At 53.9% G+C, this 7,419-nt stretch overlaps 1 protein-coding gene across 1 annotated transcript in view; it reads right to left on the bottom strand.

The window, feature by feature from the left end:
• LOC142470750 (uncharacterized) overlaps positions 1 to 6,790 on the bottom strand; it is a 347,019-nt gene extending 340,229 nt beyond the window's left edge. Inside the window, exon 1 of the mRNA XM_075577441.1 lies at positions 6,735 to 6,790. The gene's annotated coding sequence lies outside the window, so the exon portion shown is untranslated. The remainder of the gene's footprint in view (positions 1 to 6,734) is intronic.
• Between the last annotated feature and the right edge of the window lie 629 nt (positions 6,791 to 7,419).

Raw genomic sequence — 7,419 nt, forward strand, 5'->3', positions numbered from 1 at the left:
CAGCATATAACTGGTTAAATTCTTTTCCCTCCTCTGGATGGCCCCTGGAATCAACCCAGGAGGCTTGAGGTCCCAAGGGTCTATCCTATGCTCTTCCCTCATCCCCTAGTGAGATGAGGGGTAGCTGTCCCACACCCCTAAAAGGAGGGGATGAAAGTTGGTCAGAGTTCTGACTCCATGCTCCCTTGAACTCTCTCTCTCCTCTCTCTCCCGGGAGAGAACTGACTAAATTTGGCTGTGCAGCCCCTTTTGAACCATGGGGGAGGGTCCAAGGTCCAAGCCCGATTGGGCAGAACACATACCCTAGGCCCAGCTCTCCCTTGTCACTCAAGGGAGCTGCTGACTGCAGGGAAAACCCAGATTAATCCTAAACACTGCCTGCGCTGGTACCAGGGTTTATGTGTTAGGCAGGGCAGATTAGTAGCCAAAAAGTATACATGGCGCTATATATATATATATATATATATATATATATATATATATATATATATATATATATATATATATATATATATATAATCAAATACTGAGTTAGGCTGAGTCCATGGTCAGCGCTTAGGTGCTGACCCGTGCTGAGGTGCGCTGACGCTTGCGTCACTGACCCGCCCCCCGGATGGCGCACGAACTAAGGCCAGGGAAAGCACCCGCTTTCCCTCAGCCTCAGCGCGCCTCCGCACGTAGGGTTGCCAGGTGGCTTGTCCAAAAATACTGGACACCCATGCCCCCCCCCCCCGAACACATAAAAAATACCCCCACGCCCCCCAAATACATTTTAAAAATACCCCCACCTCCCCAAATACATTTTTAAAAAATACCCCCACCTCCCCAATACATTTAAAATATACCCCCACCTTCCCAATGCATTTAAAATATACCCCCACCTCCCCAATGCATTTAAAATATACCCCACCTCCCCAATACATTTAAAATATACCCCCACCTCCCCAATACATTTAAAATATACCCCAACCTCCCCAATACATTTAAAATATACCCCAACCTCCCCAATACATTTAAAATATACCCCACCTCCCCAATACATTTAAAATATACCCCAACCTCCCCAATACATTTAAAATATACCCCAACCTCCCCAATACATTTTAAATATCCCCCACCTCCCCAATACATTTAAAATATCCCACATCATCATGATCTCATCTCCCCAAGCTGGCCCCCATCACCATCTTATCCCCCCCATTATCATCTTATTCCCCCCCCACCATCATCATCTCACCCTTCCCCCCATCATCTTCTCATCCTGCCCCCCATTCTCTCACCCTGCCCCCCATCCTGTCACCATCTCACCCTGGCCCCCCATCCTGTCACCATCTCACCCTGCCCCCCCATCCTCTCACCATCTCACCCTGCCCCCTCCTCTCACCCTGCCCCCCCATCCTCTCACCATCTCACCCTGCCCCCCAATGCTCTCACCCTCTCACCCTGCCCCCCTGTCCCCCATCCTCTCACCATCTCACCCTGACCCCCCCCATCCTGTCACCATCTCACCCTGCCCCCCCATCCTCTAACCATATCACCCTGCCCCCCCATCCTGTCACCATCTCACCCTGCCCCCCCCATCCTCTCACCATCTCACCCTGCCCCCCCCCCATCCTCACCATCTCACCCTGCCCCCCCATCCTCTCACCATCTCACCCTGCCCCCCAATCCTCTCACCCTCTCACCCTGCCCCCCCTGTCACCCTGCCCCCCATCCTCTCACCATCTCACCCTGCCCCCCATCCTGTCACCATCTCACCCTGCCCTCCCATCCTCTCACCATCTCACCCTGCCCCCCCCATCCTGTCACCATCTCACCCTGCCCCCCCCATCCTGTCACCATGTCACCCTGCACCCCCCCATCCTGTCACCATCTCACACTGGACCCTCCCCATCCTGTCACCATCTCACCCTGGCCCCCCCATCCTCTCACCAGCTCACCCTGCCCCCCCCCATCCTGTCACCATCTCACCCTGCCCCCCAATCCTCTCACCATCTCACCCTGCCCCCCCCCCATCCTGTCACCATCTCACCCTGGACCCCCCCATCCTGTCACCATCTCACCCTGGCCCCCCCATCCTCTCACCATCTCACCCTGCCCCCAATCCTCTCACCCTGCCCCCCCATCCTCTCACCATCTGACCCTGACCCCCATCCTCTCACCATCTTACCCTGACCCCCCCATCCTCTCACCATCTCACCCTGCCCCCCCCCCATCCTCTCACCATCTCACCCTGCCCCCCCCATCCTCTCACCTTCTCACCCTGCCCCCCCATCCTGTCACCATCTCACCCTGCCCCCCATCCTCTCACCATCACACCCTGCCCCCCCATCCTCTCACCATCTCACCCTGCCCCCCCATCCTATCACCATCTCACCCTGCCCCCCAATCCTCTCACCATCTCACCCTGACCCCCCCCCAATCCTCTCACCATCTCACCCTGCCCCCCATCCTCTCACCATCTCACCCTGACCCCCCCCATCCTCTCACCATCTCACCCTGACCCCCCCCCATCCTCTCACCATCTCACCCTGACCCCCCCATCCTGTCACCATCTCATCCTGACCCCCATCCTGTCACCATCTCATCCTGCCCCCCATCCTCACACCATCTCATCCTGCCCCCCATCCTCTCACCCTGCCCCCCTCATCCTCTCACCATCTCATCCTGCCCCCATCCTCTCACCATCTCACCCTACCCCCCCCCATCCTCACTATCTCATCCTGCCCCCCATCCTCTCACCATCTCACCCTGACCCCCCTCATCCTCTCACCATCTCACACTGCCCCCCCATCCTCTCACCATCTCATCCTGCCCCCCATCCTCTCACCATCTCACCTTGCCCCCCCCCATCCTCTCACCATCTCTCCCTGCCGACCATCCTCTCACCCTGCCCCCCCATCCTCTCACCCTGCCCCCATCCTCTCACCCTGCCCCCCCATCCTGTCACCATCTCACCCTGCCCCCATCCTCTCACCATCTCACCCCCCCATTCTCTCACCATCTCACCCACCCCCCATCCTCTCACCATCTCACCCCCCCATCCTCTCACCATCTCACCCTGCCCCCCCATCCTCTCACCATCTCACCCTGCCCCCCCCATCCTGTCACCATCTCACCTTGCCCCCCCCCATCCTGTCACCATCTCATCCTGCCCCCCATCCTCTCACCATCTCACCCCCCCCCCCATCCTGTCATCATCTCACCCTGCCCCCCCCCCATCCTGTCACCATCTCACCCTGCCCCCCCCATCCTGTCACCATCTCATCCTGCCCCCCATCCTCTCACCATCTCACCCCCCATCCTCTCACAAACCTCACCCTGCCCCCCCATCCTGTCACCATCTCACCCTGCCCCCCCCATCCTGTCACCATCTCATCCTGCCCCCCATCCTCTGACCATCTCACCCCCCCATCCTGTCACCATCTCACCCTGCCCCCCCATACTGTCACCATCTCACCCCCCCATCCTCTCACCATCTCACCCCCCCATTCTCTCACCATCTCACCCTGCCCCCCCATCCTCTCACCATCTCATCCTGCCCCCCCATCCTCTCACCATCTCCCCCCCCATCCTGTCACCATCTCACCGTGCCCCCCCATCCTGTCAAAATCTCATCCTGCCCCCCCCCATCCTCTCACCATCTCACCCCCCCATCCTCTCACCATCTCACCCTGCCCCCCCATCCTGTCACCATCTCACCCTGCCCCCCCATCCTGTCACCATATCACCCCCCCATCCTCTCACCATCTCACCCCCCCATCCTGTCACCATCTCACCCTGTCCCCCATCCTCTCACCCTGCCCCCCATCCTCTAACCTGCCCCCCCATCCTCTCACCCTGCCCCCCCATCCTCTCACCATCTCATCCTGCCCCCATCCTCTCACCATCTCACCCTGCCCCCCCCATCCTCACCATCTCATCCTGCCCCCCATCCTCTCACCATCTCACCCTGACCCCCCTCATCCTCTCACCATCTCACACTGCCCCCCCATCCTCTCACCATCTCATCCTGCCCCCCATCCTCTCACCATCTCACCTTGCCCCCCCCATCCTCTCACCATCTCTCCCTGCCGACCATCCTCTCACCCTGCCCCCCCATCCTCTCACCCTGCCCCCCCATCCTCTCACCCTGCCCCCATCCTCTCACCCTGCCCCCCCATCCTGTCACCATCTCACCCTGCCCCCATCCTCTCACCATCTCACCCCCCCATTCTCTCACCATCTCACCCACCCCCCATCCTCTCACCATCTCACCCCCCCATCCTCTCACCATCTCACCCTGCCCCCCCATCCTCTCACCATCTCACCCTGCCCCCCCATCCTGTCACCATCTCACCTTGCCCCCCCCCATCCTGTCACCATCTCATCCTGCCCCCCATCCTCTCACCATCTCACCCCCCCCCCATCCTGTCATCATCTCACCCTGCCCCCCCCATCCTGTCACCATCTCACCCTGCCCCCCCCCATCCTGTCACCATCTCATCCTGCCCCCCATCCTCTCACCATCTCACCCCCCATCCTCTCACCATCTCACCCTGCCCCCCCATCCTGTCACCATCTCACCCTGCCCCCCCCCCATCCTGTCACCATCTCATCCTGCCCCCCATCCTCTTACCATCTCACCCCCCCATCCTGTCACCATCTCACCCTGCCCCCCCATACTGTCACCATCTCACCCCCCCATCCTCTCACCATCTCACCCCCCCATTCTCTCACCATCTCACCCTGCCCCCCCATCCTCTCACCATCTCATCCTGCCCCCCCATCCTCTCACCATCTCACCCCCCCATCCTGTCACCATCTCACCGTGCCCCCCATCCTGTCAAAATCTCATCCTGCCCCCCCCCCATCCTCTCACCATCTCACCCCCCATCCTCTCACCATCTCACCCTGCCCCCCCATCCTGTCACCATCTCACCCTGCCCCCCCATCCTGTCACCATATCACCCCCCCCATCCTCTCACCATCTCACCCCCCCATCCTGTCACCATCTCACCCTGTCCCCATCCTCTCACCCTGCTCCCCCATCCTCTAACCTGCCCCCCCATCCTCTCACCCTGCCCCCCCATCCTGTCACCATCTCACCCTGCTCCCCCATCCTGTCACCATCTCACCATGGCCCCCACATCCTGTCACCATCTCACCCTGCCCCCCCATCCTCTCACCCGGGCCCCCACCCCCCAATCTGTGTCCTTACCTTATTGCCAGTTAGGACAGTCACACAGACTTCTCTGGGCCGCCGGGGTGTGGGCTCCGCCCCTGCTGTCCTCTGATTGGCCCTTCGCTCCTCCAATCAGGGACAGGCTGCACACAGACAAACACAGACACGAGTGCTCCTGCCCGCCCTCAGTCTCAGGCCTCGTTCAGGGTGCTGGCTTCGGAGGGAGGGCGTGCTGCAGTGCGTGCTGCCGTGAGAAACAAAGTATTCAATTTGAATACTGGTTGTCAGGGTAGCAGCTGCCCTGTCTCCGAAGCCAGGAGTTGAAGCTGGCTACAGTTTGAATAAACGAAAATTTCGTTTTTTGGAGCTGCAGCAGCGTCACAGGGACCTCGGCAGCCAATGAAATCATTCTTGAGAATGATTTCATGACTGCAGCCTTGATACTTAACCTGCCGTGTGTAACCCCGCCCCCTCCTCAACGCTGAAAAGTCTGCTGGGGGATAAAAACAGATCGCCCAGCAAACTGCCTCACTGCCGCCCTCCCGCCCTCCCTCCAACCTGCAGCTGGCACCTGAACGAGGCCTCAGTGCTACTCTCTGCACTGCCTGCCCACGTGCTGCCCTCCGCCACCGCAAAAATGGTAATACCATTACCTCCGATTTTATACCGGACAGGCAACGGAATTACCGGCCTGTCCGAGTGAAAACCGGACACCTGGCAACCCTATCGCACGGCTGGAGTCACCATGGACTCACCCTTAGATACAGTATTAACAAGTGATTTAGAATTCAAAAATATTAGTACACACTGTTCTGTATACCCTTTTCAGTGATACTTACCCTCTTTTTGTACTTTATTATTCAATATATTTCTAGTGGTAGGGTAGGTAAAAAATTACTATTTTTTTTCAATCATAGAAAACAATGGATTTGTTGTTTTATGACTAAATGTACTGTATATTATATAATGTACGTGAAGAAAACTAAGAGAAAAAGCCAACCAGTGTAATAAAAAAATAAAAGTTTAGTTTAACATGGCAAGTGATTCGGTCCTGTAAAGTACATAGACCTTTACGAAGACATGTTTTGAAACTCTTTCTACAGTGCACCCAAGATATTTGCTAAGTTATCGGTTGTGCATCCTTGAGTCTTCACTAAAAAGTATATAATGTATGAATTTTCAGCTGGGATCAAATATATATCTCTATTATCTGCCCCATACTTTTAGTTGTAGTTACAGTACGTTGTGAATTTATTTTCACATTGTTTGCTATTTTTAATTCTCGCGTTATGTCACGAGAAATATCTAAAAGAAGTTAGCTAGGATATTTATCTGAGCAGGTTCTCTCTATACAGAATGTTTGTTTTTGCTTTGTGCCCATTCAATGATCTTTGAAAACAATTTCCTAATGCTGTATTGAGCTGTGAAAATGACGCACGTGTGTAAGGTGAGTTAACATATGAAACATTTTAAAATATTACATGATAGAGCAGTGAAAAAAATTGCCATATCTAAAAAAAGTTGATTTAATAAACATCAAAGAATGCAATAAAATAATGTGCTCACTCACCAGTCTTTGTCTAACTTGACGTTTATGTCTCCAGGAAAAACATTCTCCTGCTTTTGTATTGGAGTAAGGTTGCTAGCACTTGTTGCTGCCTGAAGGAAGGATTAAACAAATACTCTACACAGACGGGTTAGCTGGGAGGAGCCCAGCCTCTTTACACAATGCTTATGCCCAAATTACAGTCATTTTATTGAATATCTGTGTATGTAAATGTGTTTTTTTCGTAAGCATGTGCAAGATGATATAATATCCTCATAGCTCTACTATAAATGCAGAACCAAAGGGGTTAATGATTCAATATTTCCAGGACACATTTAAGTTTAGCAGTCCTATTCAGTAAAGTTTTTTTTAAATGTTTGCATAATCCTATCAAACAATCCACACAAATGTGCTTTGCTGGCATGTTTTTTTTTTTTTAATGTCTGATACTTTTGAAGTAAATGAAATGTGCAGATTTGGGGAATGCATGTTTATTGTGATTAATTACCAAAAGAAGTGAGTTAGGCAATGCACACCTTAAAGTAACAGCCTCTATTCATACTATTGTTATCTGGTGCTTCCAGAGAAACAAGCAGTTTGTCAAAGTTACTTCAATAAAAGGAAGAATCTTCAGACACTACTAAGGCATCGTTTATAGTACTATATATATATACTACTAAGGCTTATAGTTTGTTACTGTTTATAGTAT

Source organism: Ascaphus truei, chromosome 1 (assembly GCF_040206685.1).
Source record: "Ascaphus truei isolate aAscTru1 chromosome 1, aAscTru1.hap1, whole genome shotgun sequence".
NCBI classification, from domain to species: domain Eukaryota; kingdom Metazoa; phylum Chordata; class Amphibia; order Anura; family Ascaphidae; genus Ascaphus; species Ascaphus truei.